Source organism: Rattus norvegicus, chromosome 5 (assembly GCF_021556685.1).
Source record: "Rattus norvegicus strain SHRSP/BbbUtx chromosome 5, alternate assembly SHRSP_T2T, whole genome shotgun sequence".
In the NCBI taxonomy this organism is placed as follows: domain Eukaryota; kingdom Metazoa; phylum Chordata; class Mammalia; order Rodentia; family Muridae; genus Rattus; species Rattus norvegicus.
In genome coordinates, this window is record NC_141538.1 from 151,298,406 (window position 1) to 151,317,336 (window position 18,931).

Consider the following 18,931-nt stretch of genomic DNA (forward strand, 5'->3'; position numbering starts at 1 on the left):
CTGCTCCCTGCTACAAGAGCCTTGTGTTCTGGTGTGGCCCTCAAGCATTTGGAAAGCTCGAGATTCTTCTTGGGGCTGGAGATAAAGCAGATTGTTAAAGTGTTTGCCTACTGTTCACACAAAAGGCCCTGGATTCCATTCCCACACCTGGGGAAATGGTGGACAGAGTGATCACAGTGTTTTTATATTAGCCACTGGACCAAGTCCTCCTGGGAAGAGGTAGGGATGTGGAGATGAGGTCAGCCCTACTCCTAGGCACCTCCAGAAGTTACCTGGGTCAGCTAGGTCCCTGTCCACACAGTTCAGAGTCTTCTTCCCCACACCCAAAGCATCTGAAAACCTTCTTTATAACTTTATAGTGCATATGGGTCTCCCTGGATAGCTCGGTCACTGTCACCTTTGGTGCTGCAATGCCTGCGCTGGAGAAGCAGATGAAGTCTTTGTCCAGCCCCCGTGAACTGGCAGCCCATCGTGCCCTGGCCAGTATCCCATGCCCAAACAGCACTGCTCAGCAGCCTAATGTGTTTGTTCCAAACCCTGCCCGAGTACCCTCTAGGGAGGTACTGGACCCTCCTCACCAGCCCTTGTGAGCCACCTGAGGAGGGAGGGCAGGCAGCAGGGACTTCCTTGAGGCTGGAAATGGAGCCTAACAAATGAGAGATTGGAGATTCAGCAGCTAGAGCCCCACTCCGTCTCCGGCCCACCCCACCCCAGTCCATTCTGCCCGCGGTGGCCACCAAAGTGCTTGCTGCTCAGCGTTTTTAGATGCTCAGTGTTTGGAGCCCCTAAAATATTTATTGGATGAATTGATTGACGCACATCTGCGCTTGCTTCACACCTTTTGATTGCATCCTTCCTCTCCAGCCTTCCTGTCTACAGAACACAGACCTGAATGCCTGCCATGGTGCAGAGGGTATCTGGGCTTCTGTGCCAGCATCTACCTCTGTCTCAGCCCTGTGCACACACACGCATGTGCACACGCACACACAGCCGAGTCAGGAAGGGAGTACAAGAGAAGTCTTTACAGAATGTGCCCTAGCTTGGGTTGCCCTCTCTTACCCACCGTGTTCTCCCGCCTGTCTCTGCCCTTTCTAAGATGTCCCCAGCACACCATCAGTTTCTTTAGCCTGCTCACATCTGTCTCATCATTTAGGGGATATGTCAAGTGTGTGTGCGCACACATGTACACACGTGTGTCTATGTGAAGAACAAGAAATAGACTGGGAGATCAGAGAGGAAAGGGCGGTTTCCTGAACGTGGTGCTCAGTGCCCCCTTTAATCCCAGAATGCTAGAGACAGAAGTATGTGCGCTCTGAGTTTGCCCCCTTTAATCCCAGAATGCTAGAGACAGAAGTATGTGCGCTCTGAGTTCCAGGCCAGCAGAGGATACATAGAGAGAGACCCTGTCTCCAAAAAAAGAAAGAGGGGTGAGGGCTCAGTGCCTAAATCTTTAGGAAGTAATCCTAAAAGCAGGACAGTGTGTGTGTGTGGGGGGGGGGGGTGTCAGCGAGCCTGTTGTCAGGACCAGGTGGCTTTCAGAGGGGGAGGCCTCTTCCGGGGAGGGAGGCACACAGAGAGACATCTATATGGGTAAAGGTGTACAGATGTAAGTGTGGGGATGAGGACTTCTACCTCAGGACCAGATGTGTGCACACAGCAGTTGCTGGGGAGGCTGGGTGCCTACAGGTAAGAAGCCTGTCTAGTCCCACCCGAAAGTTCTGTGGGTCTCTGTGTCCTACAGCAAAGGAAGGTTCTCAGAGCCAGAGTTCAAGGCACAGATTTTAAAAAGTGAAGGAAGGGGGTTGGGGATTTAGCTCAGTGGTAGAGTGCTTGCCTAGGAAGCTCAAGGCCCTGGGTTCGGTCCCCAGCTCTGAAAAAAAAGAAAAAAAAAAAAGTGAAGGAAGACACACACCCTCTGTACCCCTGACCCCTTTGGTCTCAGTTAGAAGCCTCCTATGACCCTTCACTGAACCCCTTGTGTTATTGCTGCCTGTCAGATGTAGTTTGAGCCCCACAGAAATGTCTAGCACACTTGAGGTACCTCAGGCCTGCAATGACATGAAAATGCCAATGAAGTAGCTTAGTCTTCAGGCGACCGATTTGTCCTTTGACCCTTGTGTCTGCAGCACCTAAAGGTCTGTCTCATCACTTACTTGTCCAAGCCCTTTGCTTTTCCGAAAGAGAAACGAAGCTCAGAGGGGGAAGGGCCTCTCTCTTCTGTGTCTGACATTGAAATCCGCTTCTGGAGGCATAGACCAGGGAGTGGAGGTCAAGCCTTAGCACATGCCCTAGCAGGAAGTGGGTGTGGTACAGGGTTGCTTATTAGGAGGCAGGAGTGGAGAGAATGCTCTCCGGGAAGCTTGATTTCTTTATAATCCCTAGCACTTTGAGTCTCTACCCCCAGGCAAAGACCACTGAGGTCGCTAAAACTGCTAGAGCTGTTAGAGCGAGGGTTCGGTGGGTGTGGTTCTAAGCTTCCTTGTGGGCGCCCTAGAAGGTTAAGTCTTGCTGATGTGGCTTGTGTCCTGGAGCCGGGTGCATCCTGGAACTGAGGGTTCAGAGAGAGGTACCACACACAGGTCCAAGAGAGCAGTGCAGAATGGGGAATGGCAAGTGCTCTGGTAGCTATGGTAACAAGGCGTTCTAAGGAGGCATCCTAGAGGCATGTGAGAGCGGAGCTGGACGCTGACATGCTGACCAGCCTTAGATCAGTCATGGTACCGCCATTGGTCCGCATGCATGTTCCGTCCCAGCATGCTGAGCGCTGTCCTCAGCAGTAAGTTGAGAGCTACAGTCTTCCTTCCCAGACTGGCTTTAGTGTGCCGCCTCTTTCTGAGCCCCACGGGACTTGCCTTGGCACCACCATCTACCTGCAGATTACCCGGGTCAGGGCCTGCCTGCTTTGCTGTCCCTCCATCCCAGCAGGCTTTTTAGGGTGGAGCCAGAGCTATTATGGCCTCTGCCTGTTCCTAACTCCTCAGCTGGGCTGCCTGGCACTTAGTATTTGGTTCCATTTTCAGGTCTTGAGTCTAGCTAGGTCTGTGTTCCGCCCAGCATAACACTCTCCCTGCATGAAGAACACCCCCGCCCTAGCCTTTGATTCTTCCCCACCCACTACCCTCCCCCAGATTCTGCTTGTGCCTCTGGCTGGCCAAGTCCTAGAAGCTGGGAAGGCCGTGGGAGGGAAGGGTAAGGTGCTCTGGGCAGCTTAGCTGAGGGTGAGAAAGCCTTCTGCTGCCTGGCCGCAGGCACCATGGGAAGGTTCTGGCAGGAACCGCCTGCTGGGCTGAGATCACCATGGAGACCTGGCTTGCAGAGGGTCACTGGCAATGGCTGAGGGCTGGTGGGGGTGGGAGCCAAGGGGATTTATGCAGAATTTTTACTCTGGGCCCTTGGGGGAACAGGCAAAGCCAGGGGTTCATCACTCTCGGTGTGCCAAGTAGTTTGCAGCAGCCCACCTTCTGTCCCCATTAGTTACCCAGAAGATTCTTCATCTTGGCAACTGTCCTTCAACTGCAGAGAAGTCAGCCTCTGGATTGAGGCCCCCAGTGCTTGCTGAACCTGGCACCCCACATGTCATGGTCCTTTCCCTTCATCTCTGCAATCGGTTGGTCGGGCTTGTCACCCTAACTGCAGAGAGCTGACATTCATCCCTGCAGCACCCCTGCTTCCAAGAGCTGCTTTTCTGCTTACTGCCCCAATTGTGATACATCTGTCACCTTACAGACACTAGCTTGTCCTCCCCCACTACCCCTCACTGAGGTACAGATCTACTGCCCTAACCCTCAGCCTCACCCTCCCTTTTGCTTCTCTCTGCCTGGCCTCATCACCGAAATGGGGTGCTTCTCCTTCCCTGCAGGAGCCCACCTGGTGCCCCTGGCTCTCAGGGGTGTCCTGGCTAGTCCAACCAGAGGACAAAAGTCACCCCTGGGGCTGATTGCCCAGCAGACAGCAGCTGAGGCTGAGCGGAATGCCAATGTGGCCCTGTCGGAGAGGCAAGCCAAGAAAGTACAGGGAGAGGCTGCTGCCTGGCTCCTGCGGCTGTGGGGGAGGACAGGTGGCTCACAAAGGAGACTTAGGCAGTAGCACCCCAGCCCTGCTCCTGATTCTGGGGAAAATGGTCTCACATTTGGGGGTGGGAAGCCAGAGTCCCATACCTCTGAAAGGCAGGCAGTCTAACGGCCCAGGGCTCTGGGAATGACCAAGCTGGCTGTCCAGCTATCTCATCCCTTACAGCAACAGCTGTAGATCTGGAGGAGGGGGGTTGGGCCAGGCTGGTGGTCTGTGTAGGGAAGATAAGTTGCACACACGTGATCAGAACTATCTATGGAAAAGAGGTACCTCAGTGGCTGTGGGGACTGGGGAGTTTGCAAGCTTCAGGAAGGCAGTGTCTCCACCAACACAGATGGTATTGTGTTGGATGAGTTCTTTCTTCCTTCATTCATCTCCTCTCTCCTGGGGACACAGTGATGAGGGTCTAGGAAGAGAGGTGGTTTGCAAATAAATAGGAGCGAGCTTCCACACCTGTGGTGCTCGCCTAGCAAGCCCCACACAAACGCATTATTATAATACTCACAAACAGATTCAGAAAGCCCATCCGGCACCAGGACAATAATAAAAGTGATAGTTAATATGTTAATTTCAATGTATTACACATCTGTGTTGAATCCCTCTCTGTCCTAAACCACTGAGTCCAGCAACAAAACCTAGGCGGGGGTGGCCCTATTACCCTATTTTATCGTCCTCTGATACTTGGTTTGATTTTGGTAATAGGTTGGCACTCAGGCTACGGCACACCTGGTTATTCCATGCTGTCAGTCAAATCCAGGGCTCACACGTGTTAGTCAAGCACTCTCCTAAATGAAATCTGTCCCCAGCCCGTTTGGTGCTTTGAGGCAGTCTGACTGCAGCCCAGGCTGACCTCAAACTCTTAGGATCTTCCTGTCTTAGTGTTTGGGATTATAGGTGTGGGCCTCCGTGTCTGCCTTTCTAGTATCCTCTCTTCGCTGGTGAGTAAAGTAAGCTAGGCACAGTGTCAGGTACCTTTAAATCGTAGTAGTCAAAGGCAAGTGGGATCTCAACAAGTTAAAGACCAGCCAGAGGTCTGTGGTGAGGCCCTGTCTAATGGGCAAAAACAAAATTCTTTCAGTGGGTAAGCAGCTCCTGCCTAACGTCACAGAACTTTTAAGTAGTGACGCTGGCATGTGAACTTAGCTATCCCTGACTCCAGAGTCTGGACTCTAGTCACTCCTATGGGACCCTGACACCCTCATGTAGCCTGTCATTATTGTGTATATGGTTTTGTTTTTGTTTTTTGAGACAGGGTTTCTCTATGTAGCTCTGGGACTTTGTAGATCAGGCTGACCAGCTTCTCTAGTCCCTCTTGCATCTCTTGGGCATTTACAGATGGAGAGACTACCTGTAATTGCAATTCTCAGAAAGCTAAGTCAGGATAATCAGTAGCTCAGAGCTACTCTTGGTACACAGCAAGTTTGAGGCTAACCTGGACTACATGAGACTAAACAAAAGCACCACCAAATTAGGAAACTGAGCTTGGAGAGCACAAGACAGGCCCAAAGTCACATGGGGCCTGTCTTGAGAAGGAACAATGGTGGTTAGCATCTCCCGAGGTTTAGTAGGAATTGAGCCAAGCCTTTTCAGCCCCCTGGTCTTGGAGTTGAGTGTCTGTCTGCTGCTGACTTCCGCCTCTTCTCCTGTGCTTCTTTGCAGCTTTCAGAAGACCAATGCCAAGACCCCTCCCAGCGTCCACAGCATCCTCTGGCAGGAGCGCCTGCCCCTCTGCCTCCCACCTGCCCCTTGCACCCCTTGCAGCCCCATATCCCACCCACGACCCCTCCTTGCCCATCTCCTCCACGCAGAAGCCGAAGGTGAGCCCTTTCTGCACAAAACCAGCAATTGTAAATACTTTTTAAAATGTACAAAACTTAAAAACAAAACACAGTTTTAGAAAAAGACAAAAAAAAAAAAGAGAGAGAGAGCGAGAGAGAGAGAGAGAGCGTGTGCAAGAGGTTGTGAGTGGGGCTTCGAGGTGTCCAGAGCCCCTGCAAGTGTGCACTGAGAAATTTATCTACAGGTCGTTTGACAAAAATGAACAATATCCTATTTATTGTATATACTGTTTTATTATAAATTGTGGATTGTATATTGCATTCTGTAAACCTGCTGTGGTCCCGTGGTGTGCAAATTCGCATGGTGGGGGGGAGGGAGAACCTCTTTTGGGGGCTTTTTTTTTTTTTTTTTTTTTTTTTTTTTCCTTTTTCACTCTTGGGTTTTCTCTTCTGTTGCTGTTGTTGTTTTTTGTTGGCAGGACACACCCAAAGATCCAAGTTTGTATTAAAAAGAAATGAAGAAAAGCAAAAAAAAAAAAAAAAAAAAAAAAAAACCAACTTGTGTCTGTAAAACAGGGTACATGAGGGTGGGTGGGACTGTACTGGTGATGTCAGCCTCTGGTCCTTCTGGGAGTTGAAGTACCTCAGGATGTTCCTGGTTTCCCTACCTCTGAGTCCTCTCATCTGCCTAGTGTCTCGGTGTCATCTCCGTCCCCCGCCAGACTCCGAGTGTTTTGCCCACATGTATGTTTGTGCACAGCATGTGTGAGTTGGTGCCCTTGAAGGTCAGAAAAGGGCATGGAATCCCCGTTACAGACAGCTATAAGCTGTCATTCCGATGCTGGGACTCAAATCCATGTCCTATGCAAGAACAGTGAGTGTTCTCAACATCAGAACCATTGCGTTGACTCGTCCCCGCTCCTGTCCTACATCCCGTGGCTCCCACAGATGCTTTCTTTTGCCTGAAGAGTCCCATGGTAAGTTTGGTCACCATCTTCTTCCTCTCGATGCCCTCAGTCCACCTCAGGTCCCAGAGCACCACCCCGACGTCTGTTTGTCCTGTCTCCCTGACCATTAAGGCTCCAGGCTTCTATCATGGTCCTAAGAGGCCGATCTTCATTTTACTGAGGCAGAGTGTCTCTGTGTGGCCCCAGCTATCCTAGAACTTGTATGTAGTATGTAAACCAGGCTGACCAGACTCAGACCTGCCTGCCTCATCTTCCGAGAACTGGGATTACACATGTGCCACTGCACCCAGCAACGTCAATCTTTGACACAATCCAAAAATCTCTGGGACCGGAGTGAGTTGACTTCCTGGTACAACTTGAGTAGTCCCTGCTTCTTCTGTCCCCGCCAGGTCCCCAGCCCTGGTCTGCTCATTCACTGGGACATAGCCATCTGCTTTTGTATAACTTAAGTGTCCCTAAGTGTATAACTGCGAATGCTACCCATTTCCTCCCAGCTTAGATGAACAGGGAGAGCTAAGCCTAAACCTCCTGGTCAGGAGAGGCAGTTACTTCTCACTCCCTGAGCATGGCAGGCCTAGCTCTCAATTTCCTTCACTCTACAGAGTTTCCTGTAGGTTTTCACAAGCATGTTTTCCCACGACCCACTTCATGATGAAGCTCTGCTGAGCGTGACTTCCCTGCTCCTCTTCCTCAGTGACACTCAGAATGATACCAGACCATGTCCCGTGTGGCTTAGCTTCCCTGCCCCTAGCAACAAGGCCCGTGCTAGGGGGAACCCGCTGAGAAGCAAACGTGCCCCCATCTTCTGCTGGATGGGAAAGCCATCTGCTACACAGCCCCTCCACACAGCCTCACCATGTAGGCCCTGGCCTGCCTACTCATCCTGCCTGCTGTGGGGAGAGGACACCACTCTCAAGCTGACAGACTCCTGTGGAGCTGCAAGTGGGGGCAGGAAGCAGCGAGACCCGCTGAGAGGTCAGGCCAGGGAAGGGGCTTTCCAGAGGAGAAAGCTTTTTAAAAAGCCACGCCTAGGGTGGTAACAGAACTGTGAGTGATTTCTGAAGCAGGAAAGACGTGTGCAAAGGCCAGAGGTGGGAGAGGAGGCAGGAGGAGAAAGCCCAGGTAGGTCTAACTTCAGTAGATACACGTGGGTTTGGGAGAGCAGAGTGGATCAAGGTTAACTGTGGGGTGGAGAGGAAAACAGAGTAGAAAAGGGTTGAGCATCAGAAAATGTGGGGGAGCTGTGGAGTGGGGGCGCTGGGTGTAGTAGTTCAGTGATGATGCTTGCCTAGCAGGCATAGGCCCCAGGTTCAGATGTCCACACCACAACAAAAAACAAACACCCCAGGATAGCCGGGATAGACCAACCCAAAAGAAGCCTGTTTGCAGCCTGAAGAGAGGAGCTGCACATGTTCTGGCTGGGGAGTCTTGGCCAGGTGGAGCTGGCAGATGAGGGGGGCTGAGCTGGCATCTCAGGTAGTCAGGGTTCAGTTCACGGGGTCTCTTAAGGGCTCAGAGGAGACGTGCTGGGGGTGCCGGAAGGGGGAATTACGTGGTAGAAAGGGTTGCTGCTCGGCATAGATGGATCTTAAGGAGAGGAAGGACAGTGAAGGGACTGTATACAGTAAAGGAACTAGGGTGGAGAAACCCATGAAGGAAGTAGGAACTTAGAGAAGTGATAACAGCACTCTGGCTTGGAGGCCAGAGGGCACGGGAGGGGCTTGGTGAGAATCTAATGCCCTGAGAGATGAGAGGGGAAGGTGCTGGGCTGAGGATGTTACTCAGAGGCAGAGCTCCTGCCTGGCTCTTGCAAGCTTTGATCCTCAGTGGAACAAAAGGACATAGGGTGGGGTGGAGGGGTAGGCTTACTGCCTAGTAATGGGTGAGGACTCCAAGGTATGTCAGGGACCAGAGGTTATAGCTTTGGGGATGGAGTTTGTCAGACCCTAAAACCCCTGAGGAAAGAGCTGAAAGAAACTCTCCCCAGGTAAGTGAGCCAGTGATAGAAGTCATTAGGTTTGTTCTATTTTCAGAGGTTGGGGCATCACCAAAACCATGGTACAACAACCTAGGTTTCAGAATGCATCAAAACTACCTGGTTCCTAGCTTGGCCTGGTGACTCAGACCTTTTCCGCTACTTGGGAGGCTGAGGCAGGAGGATCTCAGGTTTATGGCCTAAGCAATAAATTCAGAGCCGGATAGGCAGTTTAGCAACGGCTGTCTTTAAAACAGCCAAGTGGTGGTGGTACACACCCTTAAGTCCAGCCCTGAGGAGTCAGAGACCGGCAGATCAGTTCAAGGACAGCCAGGGCTACGCAGAGAAACCCTTGTCTTGAAAAAAACAGGGATTTAGCTCAGTGGTAGAGCGCTTGCCTAGCAAGTGCAAGGCCCTGGGTTCGGTCCCCAGCTCCGAAAAAAAGGGGAAAGAAAAAAAAAGAAAAAAACAAAATGGAGGAAGCAATGTTGGCTAGATGATTTACCAGGTAAAGGGGTGGTTGATGGCAAGCGGGACAACCTCAGTTCTATCCCTGAAACCCACGTGGGAAAAAGAATTTATTCCCGTAAGTTGTCCTCTGGCTGCCACAAACATACCATGGTATTAATTAATTAGGGACTGTGGTGGCTGGAGAGATGGCAAAATGGTTGAGGTTGAGAACACTGATTGCTCTTTCAGAGGACCCTGGTTCAATTTTCAACACCCATATGGTAGGTCACAGCTGTCTATAATTCTGACACCCTCACACAGATCTACCTCCAGACAAAACACCAATGTACAACACACACACATACATACATACACACATACATTTTTTTTTTTTTTTTGGTTCTTTTTTTCGGAGCTGGGGACCGAACCCAGGGCCTTGTGCTTCCTAGGCAAGCGCTCTACCACTGAGCTAAATCCCCAACCCCTTCATACATTTTTTTTAAATGGCGACTGGGGAAATAACTCAGTCTAAAATCTGTTTCATCCCCACCCAGAACACATGTGGACAGGAAAAAATAAATTGGTAGTATATGCCCATAATCCTAGCATTGGGAAGATGGGGAACACAGGTCCATTCTTGGGGCTGACCGGACAACCAGTCAAGCCTACGTAGTGATTTCTAGACCAGTAAGAGATGCTAGCTCAAAAACAAGATGGATGACCCCTAGAAGCACAAACACAAATGTGTGCCCATGTGAACACACAAAAGGGTTGGAGATAGCGTAGAACTCTGTGGGATGCCTGGCAAGATACCCTAAATTCAGCCACTAGCCCAAATAGAACAGTAAAGACATTGCCTAGACAATGTAAAGACATTACATCTGAGGGGTTGGGGATTTAGCTCAGTGGTAGAGCGCTTGCCTAGCAAGCGCAAGGCCCTGGGTTTGGTCCCCAGCTCCGAAAAAAAGAAAAAAGAAAAACAAAATCTACAAATTAGTTCATCCTATAATAAAATTAAGCCAAGATACAGCTCGGTGATGAGAGCGTGCTAAGCAAGCTCGAGGCCCTGGGATCATTCTCCAGTACTACAAAATAAGGTGTGTATGTGTGTGTGGATCAGCTTTCCTGAGCATACTACACACACACACACACACACGCATATATAATTTCCACAACAGTACCATGGGTTTCACTGCAACAGTATCCCATCATTCATACAGGAAACTCAAGTACAGAGTAGTGTGTACCTCTGCGATAGAGTACTTGCCTAGTAGCATGTACACGGCCCTGGATTCAATGAATATTTTAAAACCATTTCGGGGGTAGGCATAGTACTTCGCTGGTGTGCGTGAAGCCACCGTATAATCCTGAACGATGCACAAAAGAGGCGTGGCCTGAAACCTCAGACCTTAAGAAGGTTTAGGCAGTAGGATCAGAGGTTCCAGGTGATTCTTAGCTACGTAGGGTGTTCAAGATCAACCCAAGCAATGTAGTCATGAGAAAGAAATATATGGAAGAGACAAAAGAAACCTGGGCCAGGGAGGTGACTCAGGTCAAGGCTTCTGGCACCCAGCCCGACAGCTAAGCTTGATCCCGGATCCACGAAGTGGATGGAAAACTAACTCCTGCAAGTTGTCCTCCAATACCTTGGCAGGAAGTACATACCCGAGAAACCCTCAAGCGCAGAGAGGTAATTTGTAAAGACCAGCCGAGCCAGTAAATGGTAACACCAGACTTGACCATCTGGTTCGGGAGTCTACAGTCCACTGTGATGTTGGTTAAAGAAGTGTGAAAACCAAGAAGTTGGGGTCTTACTCAGTAGTGCTAACCTAGCATAAGCAAGTCCCCAAGTTTATATCACAAAGGGCCCCCCAAAATGCTGGATTGGTACCTCTATGCCCTGTATCTCAGTTCTCCAGACCATTCGGTTCAGTGGTCCTTAGCCACCTGTGAGAGAAGCCACCTGGAGACTGTCAAAATGGCAGTGCCTGTGGTCCTTCAGCAAGAAGCTGGCCTGTAATACTAGCATTCAGGAAGTCAGAGGCAGGATGAAGAAAGTTCAAGGCCAGCCTGGGCCACTTATGAGACCCTGATTTTTGTTTCTTTTTTTTTTGTTTGTTTTTTTTTTTGGTTCTTTTTTTCGGAGCTGGGGACCGAACCCAGGGCCTTGCGCTCCCTAGGCAAGTGCTCTACCACTGTGCTAAATCCCCAAACCCCCCCCCCTTTTTTTTTAACAGAACTTTTTTTTTTTTTTGGTTCTTTTTTTCGGAGCTGGGGACCGAACCCAGGGCCTTGCGCTTCCTAGGTAAGCGCTCTACCACTGAGCTAAGTCCCCAGCCCCCAGCTAAGTCCCCAGCCCCCCCCCCTTTTTTTTAAATAAATGACAAAATGCTGCTTGTCGTCAAAAGTAAGGGACACTGGATTTATTTGCCTGGTGTAGTGGTGTAGTCTGGGCATGTGTTCTCCAGATCCTGGAGTATTTTCAGTGTGCAGCCACAGTTGGTCACCTCTAGTCTAGCTATTGTCCTAAGCATTTGCACAAGCATCTACTTGTGCACACATCCCATATTTAAAATGTCCTCTCAAGGGGCTGGGGATTTAGCTCAGTGGTAGAGCGCTTACCTAGGAAGCGCAAGGCCCTGGGTTCGGTCCCCAGCTCCGAAAAAAAAAGAACCAAAAAAAAAAAAAAAATGTCCCCTCAGGTGTGCCTGTGGCGCTTTCCTGTGTATACACGTATCATCCTTTACTCTTGAGCTTCCAGACACTGGCCCAGGCACACCTAAGGACACAAGACACAATGGTGAATGAGACAAATGGATTGTGTTCCTTTAAATATACAGTCTGTTTGGTCTTGTCTCTTCCCGTGAATGGCAGGGGATTGGAACCCTGTAAGGATTGATTGGCAGAGCTTTGAGACTTGCTCTTGTGGCTCTGTTCTAATCCACTGTACAGATGTGACCAACATGACGTTAATAGTACAGAGGCAGGTGGATCTGTCTGAGTTCAAAGCCAGCCTCAGCCTGAGCTTTATCCTGAGCTCCAGGCCAGCCAATGCTACGACGCTGTCACAAAGCAAACAGATGTAATAAAGAGAGGGACTCTTAAGAGTGTGTGCCTAGGGGCTGGGGATTTAGCTCAGTGGTAGAGCGCTTACCTAGGAAGCGCAAGGCCCTGGGTTCGGTCCCCAGCTCCGGAAAAAAAGAACCAAAAAAAAAAAAAAAAAAAAAAGAGTGTGTGCCTGAGTTTGAGACGGCCTATGTGGTATGTGTGTGAAGGTGTGTTTGATCTGAACCCTATAAAAATGTGGTGAGGGGGGTTGGGGATTTAGCTCAGTGGTAGAGCGCTTGCCTAGCAAGCACAAGGCCCTGGGTTCGGTCCCCAGCTCCGAAAAAAAAAGAAAAAGAAAAAAAAAAAAGAAAAATGTGGTGAGGGGGGAGGGGTAATAGAGAAGGGCTGTGCATGAGGTAGGCACTAGCTCAGAACAGCACAGATCACACCAGATCACAGAGAGAGAGAGAGAGAGAGAGAGAGAGAGAGAGAGAGAGAGAGAGAGAGAGCACTGTGAAGGAGACTGGGTTCTAGTCAGAGCCAGGAGAGCTATGCTTTGGGTATGTGGGGGAGGCACAGCTGGGGCTGGAACTGGAGAGTAGGAGGGAGGGAGAGAGGGAGGCTGGGGAGCCACATCCTTGATCTCTGTTCTGTTTCAGTAATTCCGGACTTGGTGCTCTGGGTCTCTGTGTGGCTCTGGGTGTCCCTCTCTGTAATGTCAGGATCTTGGCATCTGTTTCTCTTCTGGGTCTTGGGTTAGGAGGCTGATCATGTGACTCTGGGTCTCCACCTCTCCAGCCTACTTGGCTCTGTGTCCCCCTCTATGTCTCTGTCTCTGCCTCCATGTCTGCCTCTGTCCTTCCTTGTCCTTGCCAGGTGGGGGGAGGGGCCCAGTACTCAGAGAGCAGGTGTGGGCTCACTCAGGCAGCAGGGAGTGAAGCCCAGGAGGGCCAAGAGCCAGCAGCCCTGGACACGAGCACACTCCAAGATACACATTCCAAGTGCTCACAGGAACACACAATGGACTGTAAGTACAGGGATGGTTCCCGAGGACTTTCACAAGAACACACACAGGTACAAAACTAAACGCACAGCACACTCACTCCCAGAAGCACACAAGGATGCCAGATACTGTGGCTCACACAGACAGGCTTCATGAAAAAAGCCTCAGACAAATCCTCATCCAAACACAGAAAACCCCAGAGCCACAAATGCACAGGGACACAGACCTACAGACACAAAGATAGCAGATGCAGGGACACAGGTCCACTTCGCACACTCAGAAATCACACACAGGATGTAAGGAGGGAGAAGCACACAGAAGCATCAACCCTCAAGGGCAGTCAGAGACAGAGGCACACGGAGGAACCCACAAGGGACTTAGGCAGAACAGCCTCAGGTACACACTCCTCCCTCAGGGCTCACTTGGAGACACGCCCATAAGGTGACAGTGGGTGACAGGGGCTCTAGCGCACCTGGCGCCCTGGGCGCGCCCCTAGGCGCCAGGAGGGCCGAGCGTGCGTGCCCGTGCGTGCGTGCGTGCCCACCCGTGCGCGCCACCACCTGTGGGAGGAGAGGTGTGCACTGCGCCCCAGGCTGCGGGCTGCGCGGTGGGGGGAGCGGTTGCCATGGTGCGCCGAGCGCGGCCGCATACTAATGGGCGGCCATGGGCACTGCCCCCCACAGCTGCCCCCCACTGGCCACTCCTCCCACTCCTTCCTCCAGCTTCCGTCGCCACTCGGTCGCGCGCCCTCGGCCCACGCGCTCCACTCAGATCCTGAGTCCTTGGTCCCGGGACGCTATTGCTTCATCTTTCCCTCCTCGAGGTCCAGTCAAGCCCAATGGTGACCGCCTGGTCCTTTGGGGCTACCTGCCTGGGCGGGCGGGCGCAGGCGCCAAGCAGGCTTTGCAACAGGAAGCACAAGTCAGCCTTGGAAAGAAGGCGACCACCCTTAGGCGGGTCAGGGCAAAAGAAAGGGAGACCCAGGCCCTGCAGTTCCTGTCTTTCCATGCGATCTCGTCAGAGGCCAACATAGTGGAACCCTTCCCCTGCTTCCAGCTCCTCTCCAAGCCTCGTGTGACTTTGGGGCTGGAGTACTTCATTACCACCACAGCTAGATAGGCCTTCCATCTCTCAGGACCTGCTCCTTGACCCTCCAGTTGGGCCCTAATAGGATGAGGTGGGAACTGAAGACTGCTGAGACCTGGGTAGTGGGCACACTGGAAGGAATCACACCTCCTGCTGGCTTTCAGTCCCAGAGCTGCCCTGACTCTCTGTCCAAACTATACTAACTGCCGTGGGGGTGAAAGAAGGCCCCGTAGAACTGGGGTGCCAGCAGAGGTTTTGCAGGTAGAGGCAGTGAGAGGGGAGCCTGATGGGGGGGGGGGCAGGCGGTTGCCTAGCAACCCCACAGCTGTCTGTTGACCTAGAAGAAGCTGCGCTGTCTTGACACAGCTGGTGTTTACATGTAACCGAGGCTCTGGCTTAGTGCTTGCTTGGAGCAAAGCTGAGGCAGGGCCCTCACGGCAGCCTGGCCCCAACCCGGCCTGTCGTCGGCTCCATGCCTGCCTGCCCTGTTTACATCTCTCCCATCTCCAGTCCACAGAGAAAGAGCAGAAGAAAGCAGACCCGAGGGACTGGAGGCTTTGGGAAGGGCAAAGGTACCGGGTCAAACACAACCCTAAGACCTTCAACACAGAATAGGGAGAGACTAAGAAATAAGACAAGCAAACGGCGGCTTGAGGCACGACTCAGCAGTGAAGAGCTCTTGATGTTCTGCCAGTGGACACAAGAGGCATGGTTCCTAGTACCCGCGTGGCAGCTCACAACTGCCTGTAATTTCAGTTCCAGGAGATTGGACGCCCTCTTTTGGCCTTTGTGGGCGTGTCTACCTGTGACAGAGATAGAAAGGCGCGTGTATACACACGTGGGTGCAGATAATGCACACGGTGCACATACGCACAAGCAGGCAAACACACACACATTTCAAAATATATAGCTTTAGACATGAAAAAACCGAAGGCTACCACACGCCAGTGCCACAGAGAACAGCAACAGAGGGACACTTGGTCACAAATCAAAGTGGTAGAGGTACACGCCTGTAAGTCCTGGCATTTAGGAGGTGGAGGCTGTAAGATGAGGAGTACGTGGTCAGCCTTTGCTTCATGGAGGATTCAAGGCTAGCCTGGTCTACATGAGACCCTGTCACAAAACAAAATGAAGAAATAGTGACATAGAAATCCAATCCAGGGGGTTGGGGATTTAGCTCAGTGGTAGAGCACTTGCCTAGCAAGCGCAAGGCCCTGGGTTCGGTCCCCAGCTCCGGAAAAAAAAAAGAAAAGAGAAAGAAAAGGGAAGAAATCCAATCCAACCCATCACAGAGATGCCTGTAGGCGTAAACACAGACACACATTCTCTTCCCCCACCCCCAGGAACATAGTCATCAAATGTTTGAGACACAGACACAGGTATACACAGAAACATGGACACCAAACACAGGCATTGACCATCCAACAGGCACACTCAAGGCCAGGGACACTCAAATCGAAGGTATCCAATGCTAATACCAGCAACTCCCACATACACCCAGCTCATACAGTGTTTACAGGGCTGTGTGACAAAAAACAAAAAGCCCACATACGGGCTGGAGAGATGGCTCAGTGGTTAAGAGCACTGACTGCTCTTCCCGAGGTCCTGAGTTCAAATCCCAGCAACCACATGGTGGCTCACAACCATCTGTAGTGGGATCTGACGCCCTCTTCTGGTGTGTCTGAAGACAGCTACAGTGTACTCATATAATAAATAAATCCTTAAAAAAAAAGAACACGAAAAAAAAAAAAAAGCCCACATACATAGCCACGTGCACACAGTAGCACACAAGAACACACTCAGCCCTTCGACTGAGTGCCCACAGTGCCCCAGGCAGATAGTGGCTGAAACCACCAGCACAGGAAGACACACCCAGGAGCCCAACGGATGAGAAGACATGATCCCCGAAGGACTGCAGGCCCTGACATGTCCCCGAGCCTACCCATGTACTCAAGACACAAACATGTGGCGGCCCAGGGTGTGGTGAGGACAGAGTTGAGGCTCCTCCCCGCCCTGCCCCACAAGCTCTCCATAGTGGCACATCTGCCTTGAAGTCTGAAGGTCCTAGTCCCAGGAACAGGGCTGAGTGAACTCACATGTTGCCAGCTGCATCCCTAATCCTCAGCCCTAGGAAGCAGATAGTACCCAGACAGTGTTATCAGTTCCCTTGGGGATCCCCTATCTGAATGCAGTTAGGACCCCCTAACTTCTGAAGTCTCTGGACTGACAAAGGAAGCGAGGTCCTGCCCCAGAAACCTCAAGTATGATGGACCCATATCTTCTTCGAGGATACTTCAGGAACATTCATATAGAGACACGTATGAGCATGTGACAGGATTGGGGCGGGGCACGGCCTGGAGGGCTTCTTGAAAGAGGTGAATGTGGAACCTGGCTTTAGAGTCTAGAAAAACTAGAAGAGGGAAGGATGAAAACATTGAAAAGAGCTTCCTCTCCCTCCCTGTCCCATCCTCTCATCCAGCAGTTCCTCCTCCCCCAGGGCCCAAGGGGCCGGCTGGGGCCCCACAATTCCATCAGCCCCAGCCTGAGCTGAAGGAGGAGAGAGGATATTTTTAGCTTCTCTGCCACTGACATTTCGCAGCAGGCGACCTGGGGTGAAGCTGAGTGAGTGCTGAAGGCTGGGAGAAGCCGACAGCGCCTTCCCGCCCCCACACACATGCACACAGAACTATGCACACGCAGCCGTGTCTCCAACACTGGCAATGCCACGTCACGGCATAGCTCCAGGTGTACAGTTCCGTGCTGAGACACACACAGGCACCGGAGCGCCGACTCAGTTCACATGTCACATGTGACACAAACCTCACGTATCTGGACACACACCCATTCACACACCCAAGGAGGCACAGCGCGCATACATTTCTCACACCTAGCTAAGCGCACACTCAGTCACCACCCATTCAAGAAGTGAGCCCTCCGTGCCTACTGTGAACTGGGTATTGTTTATTCTACTCATTCCGGAGACCGAGCGAACCATTAAAATTGTCGTCCTCGAAGTCTGAGTCGGTGATCGTGGGAGGTTGACACGGGAAAATAAATATATAAAATAAGTTAAGTTTCAAAAAGCCATACATAAGTCAGTCAGCACTCGGGAGGCAGAAGCAGGTGGATCTGCGTTTGAGGCCAGCCTGGTCTACAGAGCGAGTTCCAGGACAGCCAGGGCTACACAGAGAAACCCTGTCCGGAAGGAAGAGAACAAAAGAGCCATTCGTATGTCAGACCTGGCAATGCAGACCTGTTATCCTGGGGAAGCTGAGGCAGGAGGACTGCAAGTTGAAGGCCTGCCTAAGCTACAGAGGGTGTTCCTCACTAGCCTAGGCAATTTAGTGAGACCTAGTCTCAAAAAGTTAAAGAGTGCGGAAGAGCTAGTGAGGTGACTCAGCAGTAAAGGAATTTACCACCTAGCCTGAGGGACCCCAGAATCCACACAGCAAGGGAGACTCCCAACATTTGACCTCTGACAGTTCCTGATGTCACAGAGCACACATGCTAAAATAATGTAATTACCTTTTTGTCTCTTTGTTTCTGAGACAGGGTCTCTCTACGTAGACCAGGCTGGCCTTGAACTCAGAGACCCTCCTGCCTCTGCCTCTCACAGTGCTAGGACTAAAGGCGTGGTCCAGGCCTTGCCTAACTAAAAAAAAAAAAACGACTGCTGGGGTGTAGCTCAGTATAGAGTGCTTTACTTAGCTTGCCCAAGGTGCTATAGGGAATCCACAGGTAACAGACTCCCCAGATACAGAGCTGTGGGTAAGCGACTCCCTGATATTCAGTACCCCATAAATCTGCCTGAACTGCATCCATTCCCCATAATTAAGAATTCTAGAGGAGCTGGTGAGACAGCTAGAGAGGAAAAGCGCCTCTGAGGAAACCTGAGTGCTTGCGTTGGATCATCGTATCCCTCGAAGGGAGAGAACCAACTCCCAAAGTTATCCTCTGACCTCCATATGGTATGCAGTGACACAGGCACACGCCCAAAACACTCGGTAATAAATAACGTACTTGAGAAAGAAATGTAATGACTCACATAGACAACACATGTGTACCTCAGACTCATGTGTACCACCGTACACACGACTGTACGCTTCACACGCACTCGTGCCGTTCAGGAGACATGCAGACCCAGCCGCACCCACACTTTTGTGGATACCTTTCCAAATTGTCTGTCTACACACGGTACGAAACATGCCGATTCTCACACGGCCATTCCCAGCCTGTCACAAACACTCCTGAAGTCTTCCTCCCTCCTACCAAGTCCTGATAGTCACATGCTCTCGCATGCACACAGAGTTCTTATAATCTCACGACCTCACATGCATCTACCCACAACCAGGTTCCAAGAAGCCACACGCCCTGATTCAGCACACGCCCAAGTTCACACCTATACTGCCCACCACAGCTCCTCCCCTGCCTCATAGCAAGCATGGTCGGCACACGGGCGGTATAGTGTACACCTGGAATGCTGCCCTAAGATGCCAACCCTTCTGCCCTTAGGATTTAGGGATTGGGCTCAGGGAGAAGACACCCCCGCCCC

The 18,931-nt window shown here is 51.3% G+C and overlaps 1 protein-coding gene across 27 annotated transcripts in view; it reads left to right on the plus strand.

The window, feature by feature from the left end:
• Ahdc1 (AT hook, DNA binding motif, containing 1) overlaps nucleotides 1–7,110 on the plus strand; it is a 66,735-nt gene extending 59,625 nt beyond the window's left edge. For 23 of the 27 annotated variants that reach the window (XM_087550062.1, XM_087550059.1, XM_087550057.1 and 20 more), the window contains one exon: nucleotides 5,731–6,179. The gene's annotated coding sequence lies outside the window, so the exon portion shown is untranslated. 27 annotated transcript variants of the gene reach the window in all.
• Nucleotides 7,111–18,931: the final 11,821 nt, after the last annotated feature.